At 41.1% G+C, this 17,972-nt stretch overlaps 1 protein-coding gene across 6 annotated transcripts in view; it reads right to left on the bottom strand.

The window, feature by feature from the left end:
- The window catches only part of HELZ (helicase with zinc finger), a 162,774-nt gene that overhangs the window by 143,595 nt on the left and 1,207 nt on the right, over window positions 1–17,972 (bottom strand). For 2 of the 6 annotated variants that reach the window (XM_086687797.1, XM_086687802.1), the window contains exons 2-3: window positions 17,713–17,768; window positions 13,416–13,472 (exon numbers count right to left, since the gene is read on the bottom strand). The exons of 1 other annotated variant lie outside the window; for it this stretch is intronic. The gene's annotated coding sequence lies outside the window, so the exon portion shown is untranslated. 3 more of the 6 variants (XM_086687799.1, XM_086687798.1, XM_086687800.1) reach the window with 3 other exon arrangements.

The following is a 17,972-nucleotide window of genomic DNA, read 5'->3' as shown; positions in this document are numbered from 1 at the left end:
GTACAGCTACTCCAGAAAAAGGGCTGACAATTTCTTAAAAAAGTTAAACACATACTCACTACATGACCCAGCAATCCCCTCTCCCCAGACAGCTACCCTGGAGAAATGAAGACACGTTCACACAAAAATCTATACACAAACGTTTACAGCAGCTCTATTCATAACTGCTAAAAACGGAGATATATCCAAATGTCCCTTAATAAGTGACCATGGAAAACTACTCAGCAATAAAAAAAGAATACGTTTGCAATATATGCAATACCTTACATGACTGAAAAAGTAAAAGAGCCCAGTCTTAAAAGCTTACATATTGTATGATCCCATTTGTATTATATTTTCGAAAAGCCAAGACTAAAGGGATGGAAAAAGGTCAGTGGCGGGAGGGGTTATGGGGGGGGATGGGTGACTATGAAAGAAGAGGGTGAGGACACTGCTCTGTATCCTGACTGCGGTGCTAGGTGCACAAACTATACATGTAGGAAATTAATAGAAGTATACACCAAAAGACAAAAGCCAACTTTTACCGTATGATAATTTTAAGAATAAACTTTTAAATTGCTTTTAAAATAGGAATCGGTGTCATAATTAATATGGTTTTTGTTTTTTAAAGTTTATTTATTTTGAGAGAGCGCGAGCACGCGCACATGCACATCCAAGCAGGGGAGGGGCAGAGAAAGGAGGACAGAGAAATGCCCAAGCAGGCTCCATGCTGACAGCACAGAACCCAACACAGGGCTCGAACCCACGAATCATGAGATCATCACCTGAGACGAAATCAAGAGGTGGATGCTCAACTGACCAAGCCACCCAGGGGCCCCTAACATTGTTTTTATTTTTAAATTTTTTTTTTTATTTGACGTTTATTTATTTTTGAGACATAGAGAGACAGAGCATGAACGGGGGAGGGTCAGAGAGAGGGGGAGACACAGAATCTGAAACAGGCTCCAGGCTCCGAGCCGTCAGCACAGAGCCCGACGCAGGGCTCGAACTCACGGAGTGTGAGATCATGACCTGAGCCGAAGTCGGTCGCCCAACCGACTGAGCCACCCAGGCGCCCCTAACATAGTTTTTAAAAATTGAAAAGAAACAGATACAGAAGGATAAGCGTGTTGTTAATAAATAGAAAACCTATACATTTCCTCTTCCGTGCATGTAGGTTTTAGAGGCAAGAATGGAACCTTCAGAAAGAATGTCTCCAAATAGAGCAATCATTGAGTTCACTTGGCACAAAATATAGAATATTTTTGAAGAATTCCATCATCACTAGGTAATTTGTCTAGAACCAAAAGTAAATATTGGAAGAAAAATGAAATCAATAGTGCACCACAGAGGCGGTAGGTAGACAGGCCTGGACTAAGATATTTTCAGTACCAGATGAAAAAAAGGAAGGTGATTTTTAAAAGCATCATTCTTTGCCCACTGGGGACTTCTTTCTAAAACAGTATGAGAATAACCATCAGACCACCATGAAATCAAGGCATGAAATGTATTTTATTGTTTAAAAAAAAAAATCAGTTATGGGGCGCCTGGGTGGCTCAGTTGGTTAGGCGTCCGACTTCGGCTCAGGCCATGATCTCACAGTTTGTGAGTTCAAGCCCCGCTGACAGCTCAGAGCCTGGAGCCTGCTTGGGATTCTGTGTCTCCCTCTCTCTCTCCCCCTCCCCTGCTCGTGCTCTCTCTCTCTCTCAAAAATTAATAAACATTAAAAAAAATTTTTTTAATCAGTTATCTTCCTTAAATTAATTTTTCTTATTAATGTAGGCATGGCTCCCCTTTATTTCAAAAGAGCTAAAAATCTTATTTGATTAAAGACAGACTTCAAGGGGCGCCTGGGTGGTGCAGTCGGTTAAGCGTCCGACTTCAGCCAGGTCACGATCTCGCGGTCCGTGAGTTCGAGCCCCGCGTCAGGCTCTGGGCTGATGGCTCAGAGCCTGGAGCCTGTTTCCGATTCTGTGTCTCCCTCTCTCTCTGCCCCTCCCCCGTTCATGCTCTGTCTCTCTCTGTCCCAAAAATAAATAAACGTTGAAAAAAAAAAAAAATTTAAAAAAAAAAAAAAAAAAAAAGACAGACTTCAAAGAACAAAAATAAACTGTGATCAAACAGCAGGAGCCCACAGTAGCAAATAAAATTTCTTCAATCTAAACCGAAGACGATTTCTGTATCTCTGTCTTAGACGTTTGTCTCCATCAGAAACAAAAAAAAAAAAAATTATCTCCCTCATGATTGACTTGGGTGGAATGAATCAGACTGCATTTGTAAAGATCTTGTAAGACTGAAGAGCTGTGCTAAACATTACCACTATCCGCTCTGACAGCAATTACTAAGAGCCATAATCAGGACTTGATTGGACTCCAAGTTATCCTCAATTATTAAGCTATATAACAATAAAACCATAGGAAAACTTAAAAGACAAATACAATAAAATACACAAGTTTCTTTAAACAACTAACAAAACAAAAATGTAAACAAAGGAAGAACTGCCAGAAAAAAGTTGTGATTCACTTTTTTTTTTTTTAATTATTTGCCTTTAATCTGCCTCATGCATTATTATTTTCCCTGTGGAAATTCTATTATTCTGAAAACAAGACTCTACTGGAAAGTAAATGTTGTGACAAAAGAAAAGCCAGATTGATACATTAAAATAAGCCCCATGACCTAGCCCCATGGGGGAAGGACACACCCCCTTCTCCCTCCTAAGCTAGGGAGTCAGGCTTCCTCAAGGGGCAGAGCATGAAGGGCCACGCCTCTGGAGGTGGCAAGGAGCTTCGGTACTAAATATCCAGGCCACCCACAGTCTGGCTACCACCTAACTACCTTTCCCACCACAACCCACAGGCAGTCGGGCTTCCCAGTCTCTGGCACCATGCCCGTCCCTCTGCCTGCAGTCCCTGCCCTCCTCTCTCTCTGAACCTAACTCCTACTCACCTTTAAATGAAGGCTTCCATACCTACTTCCCTAAGATGCTCGCCCCAAACCAGTACTTCCTACAGAATCATCTATTATCTTGGATTAATCATCTATTATTTTGGATTAAATATATCATATAAGATGCCCTATCTGCCCGACACAACCATCTTCTAAATCGGGGTCATATTTTATATCATTTATATCCCGAGACAACCATTCAATTCACTAAAGCCATTCAATAAAGACTTTAATTGAATTTCCCAAAGAGATGGCCTAAAATAACCTGAATGCCAAGCATTCCAAGAACTGTCCTGTACCAAATTAAATACTCATTAGAATTCCAAGTCATAAGGAGGAATGTTGTGTTATCTTTAAACTTATCTGCTTTTATCCAAAACTGGAATCTGCGATGGTTCTATGAGATACACAGGCAAAATATTCTGCAAAGCGAAAGTTTTATTCATTCTACTGTGTTTAATATTCACCCAGTCTTGCTCGCACTTTTCTCTAAAACTCTTATAAAATCTCTGAGCATGCAAGAAGCATTAGAAGAGAGACTAAGCCTATTGAGAAGAAAACTAGAAACTAAGATCATCAATCATATTCCATTTTGAATAATTTCTTTCATAAAGAGGTAAATTCTCCTAAATTCCAGAATGAATGGAATCACATAGCAAAGTAAAATGTTTTAAATACATAAAAGAAATACCCTAATGGACCTTCCACCATCTGTTTTAGTAATTAAAATGATAAAAATAAGAAAAACTTTTAATTTTTTTAAGTTTATGTATTTATTTGGTGGCGGGGGGGGGGGGGGGGGCGCAGAGAGAAAGGAAGAGAGAGAATCCTGAGCAGGCTTCACACTGTCAGCGGAGAGCCCAATGAGATAATGACCTGAGCTGAAACCAAGAGTCGGACGTTCAACCGACTGAGCCACCCAGGTGCCCCAAGAAAAACTAAATTTTAAAAGCTGTATCAGCAGCTAAAACAGGGGTTTTTTTTCCATCTACTAGCTTGGCTTTTCCTGACCCATATTTTAGAATTGCAAGCAATTCTGGCAATAGCCTTCTTTCAATAATTCCAAATTATTTCTTAAAAAGTTTGAGCCTCCTCCCAAATCATTTAACATGCTTACTAATCATTAAAAGTATACATATTTAAAAACCCACATTTATGAAGCAATCAAATTACATTAAAAGACTGACTTTCTAGAAAAGGTTGCTGCTTGCCAAGAAAACTTTATGACTACAAAAATTTTCTATTTGCATTTCTTCATTTTCCCTTTTAGATTATCTGTGTAGACTTGTAAACACATAATCCCAAACAGTTGAGCTTTTTATATAAAACATAAATCGATTTTTAAAAAGCCAACTGCATAATTAAAACAGTACCACCAACCACCATCATCCCTCTTAAAAGCTGTCTTTAATTTACCAACAATCTATGTTCTAAAAATATATTTTCAAATCAGCGTTTGAAGCTCAGTACAGAGTTTCCTGCTCCCATTTGGTTAAGTAAAAACAAGTTGATTATAAAACAATACAGTATAAGGGCGTCTGGGTGGCTCAGCTGGTTGAGTATCCGACTTCAACTCAGGTCATGATCTCCCAGTTTGTGGGTTCGAGCCCCGCATTGGGCTCAATGCTATCCGCCTATCAGCACAGTGTCAACTTTGGATCCTATGTCCCCCTCTCTCTGCCCCTTCCCTGCTTTCGCTCTTCTCAAAAATAAACAAACACTGGGGTGCCCGAGTGGCTCAGTTGGTTAAGCGTCCGACTTCGACTCAAGTCATGATCTTCCCCGTTCTTGGGTTCGGGCCCTGTGTCGGGCTCTGTGCTGACGGCTTGGAGCCTGGAGCCTGCTTCAGATTCTGTGTCTCCCTCGCCTTCTGCCCCTCCCCCACTTACACTCTATTGCTCTCTCTCAAAAATAAACAAAACACTTTAAAACTTTTTAATAAATATTTTTTAAAATCTTAATTAAAAAAAAAAAAACTGTATTTCATGTACCCTAGTACACACATAGCTCATCTTGAGCCTAAGATCCAGTATAGACACGTTTGCCCAAAACGCCACTCTCTGGTTGAGAAAGAAATGTAAATGCTAAGGCATAGAACATCCTTTGCTGTCAACTGCTAATTGGATTAGAAATCCTTAATATCATTTCTAGTGCTGAAATTCTATTATTCTATATAAAACAACATTAAAATAGATATACATTTGTGGCGCCTGGCTGGCTCAGTGAGTAGAGCATGTGACTCAAATCTTGGGGTTGTAGGTTCGAGCCCCATGTTGAGTACAGAGACTGCTTAAAAATCTTAAAAAATAGGGGTGCCTGGGTGGCTCAGTCGGTTAAGCGTCCGACTTCGGCTCAGGTCATGATCTCATGATTCGTGAGTTTGAGTCCCACGTTGGGCTCTGTGCTGACCGCTCAGAGCCTGGAGCCTGCTTCAGATTCTGTGTCTCCCTCTCTCTCTGGCCCTCCCCCGTTCATGCTCTGTCTCTCTCTGTCTCAAAAATAAATAAACATTAAAAAAAAAATTTTTTTTTTAAATCTTAAAAAATAAATAAGTTTAGGGGCGCCTGGGTGGCTCAGTCGGTTAAGCGTCCGACTTCAGCTCAGGTCATGATCTCACAGTTAGTGAGTTCAACCCCGCATCGGACTCTGTGCTGACAGCTTAGAGCCTGGAGCCTGCTTCGAATTCTGTGTCTCCCTCTCTCTGTTCCTCCCCCCCGCTCATGCTCTGTGTCTCTCTCTCCCTTTCTCTCTCCTTCAAAAATCAATGAAAACATTAAAAAAAAATTTTTTTTAAATAAGTTTACGTTATCATTTCACACCCATTAGGATGGCTACTATAAAAAAAAAAAAAAAAAAAAAAAAAAGCCCAGAAAATAACAAGTGTTGGTGTGGATGTGAACAAATTGGGACTCCTTGTACACTGCTGGTGGGACATACGATGGTGTTACTACTTTGGAAAACATTAAGTACAGAATTACCACAAGATCCAACAATTCTACTTCTGGGTTAATATCCAAAAGAACTAAAAGCAGGGACTGGAACAAATATTTGTACACCCATGTTCACAGCAGCATTATGTCTAACAGCCAAAAGGTGGAAACAACCCAAGTGTCCATCCGCAGATGAATTGATTAAAAATGTGGCATTTACATACAATGACGTATTATTTAGCCTTAAGAAGGAAGGAAATGCTGACACGTGCCACAACATAGGTGAGCCCTGAAGACACCACGGTAGGTGAAAAAAGCCAGGCACAAAGGACAATGTATGACTGCACTTATATGAGGGACCTAGAATGGCAAATTCATAGAGACAGAAAATAGAATGCTGGTTGCCAGAGGCTTGCAGGAGGGGGAAATGGAGAGTTGTTTAACAGGTACACAGTTTCGGTTCGGGGCAATGAGGGAGTTTTAGAGACAGATGGTGGAGGCAGTTCAACAACACGATTGTACTTACTGCCACTGAAATGAATACAAAAATGGCTAAAATGGTAAATTTCTTGTCATGCATATTTAACCAAAATTCTAAAAACTACAAGTACACAAGCCTTAATAACCTCCTTATAAGCAGTGAGGCCCATGGCTTAATCCAGAAGCAAACTTAAGGACTCCTCATGGTCCATTTCCCAGTATGCCCTACCCATGAAGAAGGACCAAGAGCAGGGGCGCCTGGGTGGCTCAGTTGGTTAAGCATCCGACTTAAGCTCAGGTCATGATCTTGCAGTTCGTGAGTTCGAGCCCCGCGTTGGGCTCTGTGCTGACAGCTCGGAGCCTGGAGCCTGCTTTGGATTCTGTGTCTCCCTCTCTCTCTGCCCCTTCCCTGCTTGTGCTCTGTCTCTCAAAAATAAATGAACATTTAAAAAAAATTTTTTTTAAATAAAAAAAGAAGGACCAAGAGCCAGAGTCAAAGGTGAGAAATTAGTCCCACTAAATAAACTCAGAAAAGCCAAAACACAGGACCAAGTCCAAGGTGGTTGGCGAGCGGCAAGCTAGGAAAGAGAAGGCGGGGGGGCGCCTCGGTGGCTCAGTCGTTTAAGCCGCCGACTTCGGCTCAGGTCATGATCTCGCGGTACGTGAGTTCGAGCCCCGCGTTGGGCTCTGGGCTGATGGCTCAGAGCCTGGAGCCTGTTTCGGATTCTGCGTCTCCCTCTCTCTCTGACCCTCCCCCGTTCATGCTCTGTCTCTCTCTGTCTCAAAAATAAATAAACGTTAAAAAAAAAAAAAGGAAAGAGAAAGCGGGAGGCAGGGACTCTCTCAGGACATGGCCAGCTGATGAGACTGGTGAGGACAGAAGAGCGGTGAGAACAAGGAAGAACAGAGAGCAGGAGAGATCGGAGAAGGGAATTGCCCCTAAGATAACAAAAGGGAGGGGAGTGGAGGCAAAGGTAAAAAAGGTAAAAAAAGCAAGAAGGGGATTCATTCAAGAAGAGATTCTGTCCAAGTGTCAGCAGAAAAATTACTTTCTTCCATTGACACGGCCATTTGTATCTAAAGAAACCAAAAAAGTTGATGAAGCCTATGAAAAGTTAGGGAGAAAAATTTTTTTTCTATGAAAGACTACTACTGTGTCACCATCCCCAGAGAGCTAACATCATTTTTCATGGGTTTTTGTTTTGTTTTTTATACAAGAAAAACTTATTTGCTTAGAATTAATTTCAATGCGGGCCTACCTTTTCTGTTATTAAACATTAGTATACTTGGGGCGCCTGGGTGGCGCAGTCGGTTAAGCGTCTGACTTCAACCAGGTCACGATCTCGCGGTCCGTGAGTTCGAGCCCCGCGTCAGGCTCTGGGCTGATGGCTCAGAGCCTGGAGCCTGTTTCCGATTCTGTGTCTCCCTCTCTCTCTGCCCCCTCCCCCATTCATGCTCTGTCTCTCTCTGTCCCAAAAATAAATAAACGTTGAAAAAAAAAATTAAAAAAAAAAAAAAAAGAAAAGAAAAAAAAAAAAACATTAGTATACCATGAATGAATTTAAAATGTTCTACAGAACAGGAGTTAAGAGTATGCACGCTTGAGGGGGTGCCTGGGTGGCTCAGTCGGTTAAGCACCCAACTTCAGCTTAGGTCATGATCTCGTGGTTTGTGGGTTCAAGCCCCACATCGGGTTCTCTGCTGTCAGCATCGAGCCCGCTTTGGATCCTCTGTCCCCCCCTCTCTCTGCCCTTCCCCAGCTCATGCTCTCTCCTCCCTCTCTCTCAAAAATAAACATTAAAAATTTAAGAAAAAAAAAAAAAGAGTTTACAAGCTTGAAACCAGATCTGCCTGAATTTCAATCTTGGCATGGCAACCTGAGACAACCTACATAGCTCTGCCTCAATCTCCCAATCTGCAAAATAGGGATAATAACAGTATCTACCTTGCAAGCCTCTTGCAAGAATTAAATAGGTTAAATTATAAAAGTACTTAGAACAGTGTCTCGCCACTGTTATAAAAGCATCAGCTCACTACTACCCCCCAGGTCTAGAATATGAGCTCCATGGGAGCTGGGATTTTGTCTGCTTTGTTCACTATTGAAGCCCCAGGTTCCTGACCTAAGTATGTGCTGAAAAATAAAAATTTGTTGAATCAGATACACTTTATGCCAGCAACACAGAACCCTGAAGTTGAAGAGCACGACTTTTTTGTTACTACTGACAACTAAAACCCGCATAATAATTTAGCCCCAAGGTTTAGCGTTCATAGAGGGTTTTCACATACCTTGTCTCAAGGGATTTTACAAAGCTGATATTATTTATCTCCATCTCACAAACTAAGAAGACTTCAGGGGTTTGCACAAAACACAAAGTCTGAGGCAGAACAGGAATTCTGAGCATGGAGTCTGCTGGGGATTCTTTCTCTCTTTCTCTCTCTCTTTCCCTCTCCCCTGCTCGCTCACTCTCTAAAATAAAATAAATAGGGGCGCCTGGGTGGCGCAGTCGGTTAAGCGTCCGACTTCAGCCAGGTCACGATCTCGCGGTCCGTGAGTTCGAGCCCCGCGTTGGGCTCTGGGCTGATGGCTCGGAGCCTGGAGCCTGTTTCTGATTCTGTGTCTCCCTCTCTCTCTGCCCCTCCCCCGTTCATGCTCTGTCTCTCTCTGTCCCAAAAATGAATAAACGTTGAAAAAAAAAAAAATTTAAAATAAAATAAATAAAAAATAATAAAATAATTTTGTAAAGTTAAAAATAAAAAAAGCAAGTCCTCATTCCCCAACGTAAACTCTGCACTCCCAACTTTCTACCGAGTACACCTGAATGTGAGGACAACAGCCAGATGACAACCTTCAGCTCTTGGCAGTGAGGGAGGGAAGGGGACACTGGACTGGGAGTCAGGAAGCTTCACGTGTGCTTGGTTTTAGTAAGTACGAGACCTCTCTGGCTCCTCTAATGCCTCTGGGCCCTGAACTTCCTCATCTGTTCCTTCTAGGACTAAAATTCTGACTTCGGCTTTCTCCTAGCTTCTGGAACTCAACAAACAAAACCAAATTCATCTTTTCTCTATTCCAAACCACTAAGACGTGTTCTTCCTTCTGATGTCCCTATTCCTGATGCCCATTCTGCCAGCCACCCAAGCATAAACACCTCAACATCACCTCTGACTTAGAACTGACTGTTTCCTTCCCCTCCTGCCTAATCAGTCACCACAACCCTGTTCAACCTCCAAATTATCTTCTGAATCTGTCACCTCCTTTCCATCCCCAAGGCCATCGACTCAATTCAGGCCCTCGCCTGAACTATTGCCATGAGCACAACCAAGTCCCTCTCTGTGTCTCCTCACGGCCAACCCATCATACTCATCCTCGGTTTGGCACTCAACACCCTCCAAGACCCAGTCCTGACCTCTCTGCGGCCTCATCTTCCATCGCGTTCCGTTATGTCTCCCAGGGTCCAACGAGTTTAGACGCACAGTTTCCTGGCACCCACCTCATTCTGGCAGCAACCCCAGCCTCTGCCCAAGCTATCCTTCCCTCCAGAATGCCTCCTTCCATCGCTTCTCCTCTTCGGGGGGGGGGGGGGGGGGGGGGGGTCAATTTAAATGCCGCTTCTTCAACTGAAGTGTTCCCTGATATCCCCAAGGGGACAGTATCACTCCCTCTACTTAACCCCTAAGCACCTTGGTGGAACCTCTTTTAGAGCACCTATCAAACTCCTAGTAGTCCTTTCGTTTTCTGGTGCCCCTGTTCTCCCTACGAGCGGATTCGTTCCTTGTGAGTAGGAAATAGGTTTTATTCATCTTCGTATTCCTCACAAGACAGTTTCTCAAAGACTGTGTGAAGACATGATGGCATGCCATGAATGAGCTACAGATATTCCGCACGGTGATCCCCTCGGCCCTCCAAGCAGCCACAAAGCGACTTCGGCAGCCAGAGTCCCCACTGGTCAAGTCTCAAGCATTCTCAAGTAGCCTCCGCCTCCAACCAGGCAGATGCCGAGATGACGACTTGAGAAGCACTCAGAGGACGCACGTGGCACACTGCATAAAGTGGATGCCCAAGAAACATTTGCTGAATTGAATCTTGGAATAATCCATCTGTTCCCCCTCAACCACTGTCCCCAAGATCCCTGACCATCTAGACCTCTTTGAACGTTTTCACTGAATTGGTTCTGGTTATTTTTTATTAACTACCTATCATCACCTGGTTATACTCGCCTTACTATCCAAAGCTTACATCGATACTGTATTGCGCAAAACAGCAGAGGATACACACAATTTACCATGAAGAGATTCAAAGAATGAAATTCAACGCTATAAAACAAAGAAAAGCAAATGCCATTTTACACTACCAAATGAGCAAAAACTTTTTAAAAAAAATTTTTTTAGGGGCACCTGGGTGGCTCAGTCGGTTAGGCATCCGACTTTGGCTCAGGTCATGATCTCACGGTCTGTGAGTTCGAGCCCCGCGTCGGGCTCTGCGCTGACAGCTCAGAGCCTGGAGCCTGCTTCGGATTCTATGTCTCCCTCTCTCTCTGACCCTCCCCCGTTCATGTTCTGCCTCTCCCTGTCTCAAAAATAAATAAACATTAAAAAAAAAAATTTTTTTTTTAATATTTTTTTAATGCTTATTTATTTTTGAGAGAGGGAGAGAGATGGAGCGTGAGCAGGGGGCAGAGGTGCAGAGAGAGAGGGAGACACAGAATCGGAAGCAGGCTCCAGGCTCTGAGCTGTCAGCGCAGAGCCTGGCACCGGGCTCAAACCCACAAGCTGTGAGATCATGACCGGAGCCGAAGTCAGATGCCCAACTGACTGAGCCACCCAGGCGCCCCAGTGAGCAAAAACTTTTAAGGAAAAAATGTATTTCTGTCCAGTTATGGTAAAACAGGTACGTCCGTGTTTCTGCTAATAGTACAAACTGGTACAACATTCTTGAAAAACAGCGTGGCAACACATATCAAAAGTCATAACATTCATTCCATTTAACACAATACACTCAGGGGGAGCCTGGGTGGCTCAGTCAGTTAAGCAACCTACTTCAGCTCAGGTCATGATCTCATGGTTTGTGGGTTCAGGCCCCACATCAGGCTCCAGTGGACAGCTGAGAGCCTGGAGCCGGCTTTGGATTCTGTCTCCCTCTCTCTGCCCCTTCCCTGCTCACACCCTGTCTCTCTCTCTCAAAAAATAAACATTAAAAAAAAAAAAAATTATAACACAACACTCAGAAATGTGTCCTAGAACTATAATTAGTCGAAAAATAATAAACATCTACAATAATGTAGATTAAAGTATTAAGTGAAAACCAGGGAGCAACATGTTTAACCTAACATTAAAAAATTTAAGTAAATTATGGGAGCATGACTTGATGAAATATTCTACACCCTTTCAAAATGTAAGCATATAAGTTAAAATTGTGACACCTATAACATGAAAATGTTCCATGATCTAACAAGCAGAAAAAATTCCAATTACATGCACTATAATTAGACATGAATAAAATATACATACATGTACACATATATATACATGTAAATGCTTGTATGTGTACACGTGTATACATACATATATAGTTTTTAATGGAACACCAAAAAGAAAATCAACGATTTTATGGTAATAATCTAAATATTTAACAATTTAATATCCATTCCTCTTAACTTAAAAAAGAAAGTCCCCCCATACTCAAGAAAGAGGGGTTCCAGGATACAAGCTTGACAGAACCTCAAGAAAAGGTCCAACCTATCACTGAGCATTTTGGCCTTACCTGAGAACTCACACATTCCTTATCACAATGACCTCTATATGACAACCCCAGACCATAGCTTTCCAAGGACCAACGAACCATCTCGAATGGTCTTCAGATCACACCCATGAACCCATGAATCATGCAAAACAAGCATAGCCTCAAAAACAAAGACAATCAGCAAAGAGCCAAGCCCACATTCGATTATAAAACCTGAAAGGATACGGTAGCGTCACATTCAAGTTTCAGGTATTCTCAAAGCCAACTTGCTGCCTCAGTGAGGGACTGTATCACATTTAAAAAGCAGTCTGAAATCATGGACAAATCAAAGAACTAAGGGCCAAGAGACCAAGGTACAGTGAAAGGGAAAACGAAAAGTTATTCCAACTACAAAGAACAGAAAACTGAAAACTCCAGCTTAAAGCAGATGGGTAAAAAGTAGCTAGCAATGTCTTATAAACCAGAGGCCAGAGGCCATAAGGCAGGATGGCAAGATATTTTATCAACAAATGAAGCTTCCTTGAGCTGGTGAGGTCTAAAAAAGACTAGCATTGAAAATGTATCAAAACATAATTTTAGCACTGACGCCCCACAAGGACAGTATCAAAACAGTCTTCTAATTGTTTTTGCTGTAGTATCACCGTTGTCCAAATTTAAAATGAAAGACCAAGATGCTATAATGGACCAAGAAAATTAGTTCTTGTGAATTACAAATAATGAAGATTAAATGGCCTTTCTTAGCAGGGCATTTCAGCAAAAGACAACAAATATGAAGGACTAATTAAAACAACCATTAGGAAAGAAAGTTTAGCCTTTTGTTTCTATTGCTGTGTTCTCACTATCTAGATGCACAAAAATGCAGATATATACAGTCATTCGTGACAACACACACACAGCAGATAACAGGAAAAACAAAACTATTCAATACTTCCCCAAGTTCATGGGAGCACAGGGGGATTACCACTCCAGAATGCTGACTCAGAAACTGAAGGGCCTCTCAAGTTCTAATCATATGCAGATAGGAGTCGTCTCTGTGCAGTTACTCAATCAGAACGTAAGTAGAAGATTAACCTACCCTGGCTTCTCTTCAAACAAACTCTGGCAGAGCGGCCCCCGGGCTCCTCAGAGTATGTTCATCCTCATCCAGTCTGTTCCAGAAGCAGCCAATTCAGTCAGGACCCGCATCTTCAGGTTTCCACAGCTTCCCTACCATCCAGCATCACTGCACCTTGTCCCAGCTTATGCTTCCTGGCCAGACACTCTACATTTAAAGTCTCTCCTCGCTTCCTCAGGCATCACCAAGTTCTTGTTTTCTAAATAGAGCTCTCCTAAACCTTACTCACCTGCAGTTCACTGCACTGGGTATCACCCAAATAGCCCATCAGAGCTCTTTATAATTTCTGAAAGAGAGAAAAGGAAGCTTTTCAATACATAGTAGAAAACACCTTTGCTGATGTATCAGTTCTGAAGCGTTTGTATCCAATATTCACAGCGTATGGTCTTCTGGTCCATAGTATTTCAGTAAAATGTAGCCTGATCAGCCAGGACCAAAAGTCCTGAGATAAGAGACCAGAGATAAAAGTTTGGTTTATTGTTGCTATTACTTAGCTGTGTGACCTTGGGCAAGTCACTTGACTTCTGCAGGCCTAAATCTCCTCATCTGGAAAATCAGACAGACCAGGGATGAGCAGCAGAGCACATTGCAGTGGGAAGAGCACAGGCCTTCCAAGACAGGCCAGCACCACAAGCTACTAGTCATCAGGACATCTGTTAGCTAGTTGTTCACATTTGGCCTAAATCTCCTCCTGGGCAAGACAGAAGTAACAACAAGTATCTTCGGGTTGTTCCGAGAATTAAAGGAGAGATGATGAGTTATAAAGAGACTATAGTAAACACACTGTGTGGTTTATCATAAAATTCTACAGGTGGTAATTACCACCATTACCCCCAGCCCTAAGGTTATATAAATTCAATTCACAAATATTTTTTTTTTCCTTACGGGATCAACAAATCAAAAGTGTACCATCCCGACCATGGAATTAACCGGGTGTCTCACTAACAATTCAATTACAGTTATCTTAAACTGATGGTACTTTACGATTATCAGTATTACTTAACATCAGCAGGAAAGAGATGTTAGCCCCTGCATAACATCTAAACTGGTTCAGTGGTCCTGCCTTCCGTGACTTCTCCCTCTGCTTTCCCTACTACTAGTATAAATACCCAGTAACAGGTCTTCCAAAAGCCAAATGACACCAACTGCTTTCCATGGTCAGCTCAAGGGAATACAACTAAAGATGGAGGAAAAGGAACAAAGGCTTTTTTTTTTTTCCCATCTTTTTTACTTTACACACTTAAGTACTGTTCAAATTTGTTTACCACAGCATGCGTCAGTTTTGCATAAAAACAACTGTTTAAAACTATGTTAGTTATACATTTTGCCTAGTGACAGGAAGCTCCCCTTACAGGAATATTGTCACCACAAGGAGAATTTCCACAGAAGAAAGCAAAAAGGCAAATTCAGACGTGCTGAGAACACCTAAAATATGGCACCAAAATAACAAAAATCACAAACATTCACACTTCAGAATGGTTCAGTCAAAAAAGATGCCATGCATTCTCTGAAGATCTAATGATGAATCGGGGTTTTTTTTTGGTTCAAAGCAGGATGAATATATAAACGTTGGTTTTACCAGACAACTTCCTGCTCTTAGAGAAATGACCCAGTACAATTTATACAAGTAAACAAGTTAGTATGACTCTGAAAAACTGTCAGCTAGTTTTAGACAACTGACAGCTTTTAAAAATCGTATTACATACAGAAATTAAAAGTCTTCACACAACATCTACAATTTGTTAAAAAAGGAATAATAACTCTATTAAAATTCAGGATTACTCAGAAGTATTACCCCAGCCACTCCTGAAGTGACAAACCACTGTGTTTTATGTTGCTCCTAGCCAATGCTACATAAATCCTGACTACACCCATCAATTTAAATGAACTGTAAGCTGGTGTGTCCACATTCTCCACACATAACATAGTTCTTTCCCAGAAAACATTTCAAAATATTACTTAGAAATCAAACTGTATTTGCAGGCACACTTATCTACGTGTATGAGAATAAACAACCATAACAATTTGCTCGTAATTTTTAAGTAGCCCCTCCCCCTACCTTGTTTATCAACAAGTTAATAAACTTGGCCCAAAGTCTTCTATGCATTTGAAACAAGAGGCCAAGGATGTGATTTCTTGCGCTGAGCCCGTCTTTGGATCTTAAATATAGTCAGACAATTATAGACTAACTTGCATTTAATATTAATACCAAGCCTACCTCTTAAACAGGGAATAAAAATGCATGCACAAGATCTGGTCTACTTATTTGTAGGTCCCTCTGCAATATTCTTAGCCTTTCATGAATATGCTGTGTATTTTTAAACTACACAAGGCCCTCTGCCTGATGATCTGTCCTGTTTTGCATCCCTCCCCTCTCCAGTAAAACACTGGCCAGTCCATCAATGTATACAGACTTTATAATGATGCGGACTGAATATTTTTGATATTAGAAAATGAAAAACCTTGCTAACAGTGGCAACAAACAAGTCTGCCACCTGACAGAGAGGTACTTAATGACTCCCCAAAACTACAGCCTCACCTAAAAATAGTGTCCTAGCTTCTCAGCCAAAAGGATAGACGAAAAAAGCTGCCTTTATGCAGCTAAAAGACAGACTTCTACTTTGCCTCAACCTTTAAGACGAAGGTACTTCTTATTTTAGAATACTTTGTGTAACAACTTGTTTGATGGCCAACCACTAACTTCACTTTGAAGTGACTACTGACAATTTACATGGTCTACACGTATGAAAATTGTGGAAAATGTCTTGACACAATGCAGGCCAAACAACACTAGCCACAAGAGACTACCTATGTCTAAATACTCAATTTTTTTTAAGTTTTTCCTTATTTATTTTTTTAGCATTCTCTACACCCAACATAAGGCTCAAACTCATGACCCCAGAGATCAAGAGTCTCATGCTCTTCCAACTGAACCAGGCAGGTGTCCTAAATATTCAGTTTTTCAGACCACAAACATCTCCATCGGCCAAGACATAGATCACTGGTTCCTTTCCACAAAGTAATCTGCAAAATTAAATAGATAAATAAATAAAAATAAAAGGTCTTGATTGGGAGGTCTAAGGCACGAATACGCCTCTATCTGTAAGCTGAAAATAAATTTTAAAATCCACATTTGCTCAGCAAAGAATAAAAATTAAAATCTATGGGGGCTCCCGGGTGGCTCAGTCGGTTAAACGTCCGGCTTCAGCTCAGGTCATGATCTCTCGGTTTGTGAGTTCGAGCCCGGCATCAGGCTGTGTGCTGACAGCTCAGAGCCTGGAGCCTGCTTCGGATTCTGTGTATCCCTCTCTCTCTACCCCTTGCCCTCTCACACTGTCTGTCTCTCAAAAATAAACATTAAAAAAAACTTTTTTAATAAAAAATAAAAAATAAATAAAAATCCATGTAATACACACAAGTTTCAAACGCAAGCAAATGTGGCCTGTGCACTTACAGAAGGATGATTGATTTATGTCCACCTTCCCCTCCCAGGTTTTTGTGTGTACGGTTTTGTTTTGTTTTTGTTGTTTTGGGGGGTTCCTTTTTTTTTTTTTTTTTTTTTGGTAAAGCAAAATGTCAATAGTATGCCTCAATCTGGAAAAAAAATAAAGCACAGCTTATTCTTCTTAAATAAATATTGTGATAGATAGGAAGTTTGTGACAGGATCTCAAAATCCAAAGGCTACCCAGATGTGTTGGGGAAAAAACACACACACAGACACAAACAATGACCAATTTCCCATAATAACTTTACATTTTCTCAATAAACCATAACAAAATATTTTTAAAGTTGAGAAAAGTGCTTGTGAAAAATGTAAAATTAGCAAACTTCTCTCCTCCTCCTTACTGAATTATAACTGTTCACGAACACTCTATCAATGTCCTTTAAATCCAAAGCATTCTAAATTAGATTAAAGCAACACTTCCAATTCACATATCACATATGACCAAAAATTGACAGACCAGTCTTAGCCCTAGTAAGCTAAAGTCTCAACACCCTTGTTTTTTATTTCAAAATAACCACGTGACAAGTATTATTCCAGTTTTTATAAAACAAAAGGAGAGACTGATGCCTAAAATAAATCTTTCCAAAGGAAAGGTTATATTTGACAAGAGTCCCAGGAACTGTGGACACACAAAATCCACATAAACAATCACTAACGCTCAATGTGGAGTATGTGATGGCTCCCAATACACACAAGAAATTAAGACATCCAACTGAAATTACACAAGGAAATTTAAATATAATGACCCCTGGTGAAGATACTGATCAAGGAGAGTTGCAAATAACATTTGGCTGTGGATACACTCCACTATAGCTGAGGATGTTCGACAACTGGAAAGTTTGGTCCATAGGACACATTTCTCCTTTCTAAATGGAGCCCTGCCTATACACCCATGTGATTGATTGAGATGTTTGGAAAATAAAGATGGTCCCGTCAATTTAGTTTCAGCCTCACCCTTATGCATTAGTTAAAATAAAGAAGGGGGGGAAAAAGGTAAATCATTCTTAACTCCAGTCTCACCTTACACATCTCATCAGCACTGTAGTTCTTTAGTGATCAATTACTTCATCCAATTCCTGAGGCAAATAGAAAAGTAAAATGCGTCTGTACACCACCAATAACAGGCATCACCAGTAGCAAATAACTTTATCAGCCCCAAGTAAAAGGGCTTCTAAAATTTAAATGGAAAAAGTTACCAAAATGGTACAGTAAGCAGTTTTGTAAATGATTTAGTTTAAAATAAAAGCACTTCTCCTTTCTGTGTGATGGCAGAATAGACT

The sequence above is a fragment of the Puma concolor genome, chromosome E1, assembly GCF_028749965.1.
Source record: "Puma concolor isolate L17-30 chromosome E1, mPumCon1.1.hap2, whole genome shotgun sequence".
NCBI classification, from domain to species: Eukaryota; Metazoa; Chordata; class Mammalia; order Carnivora; family Felidae; genus Puma; species Puma concolor.
Note: the sequence above shows the minus strand (reverse complement) of the source record. Positions and strands in the feature narration are given on the sequence as shown.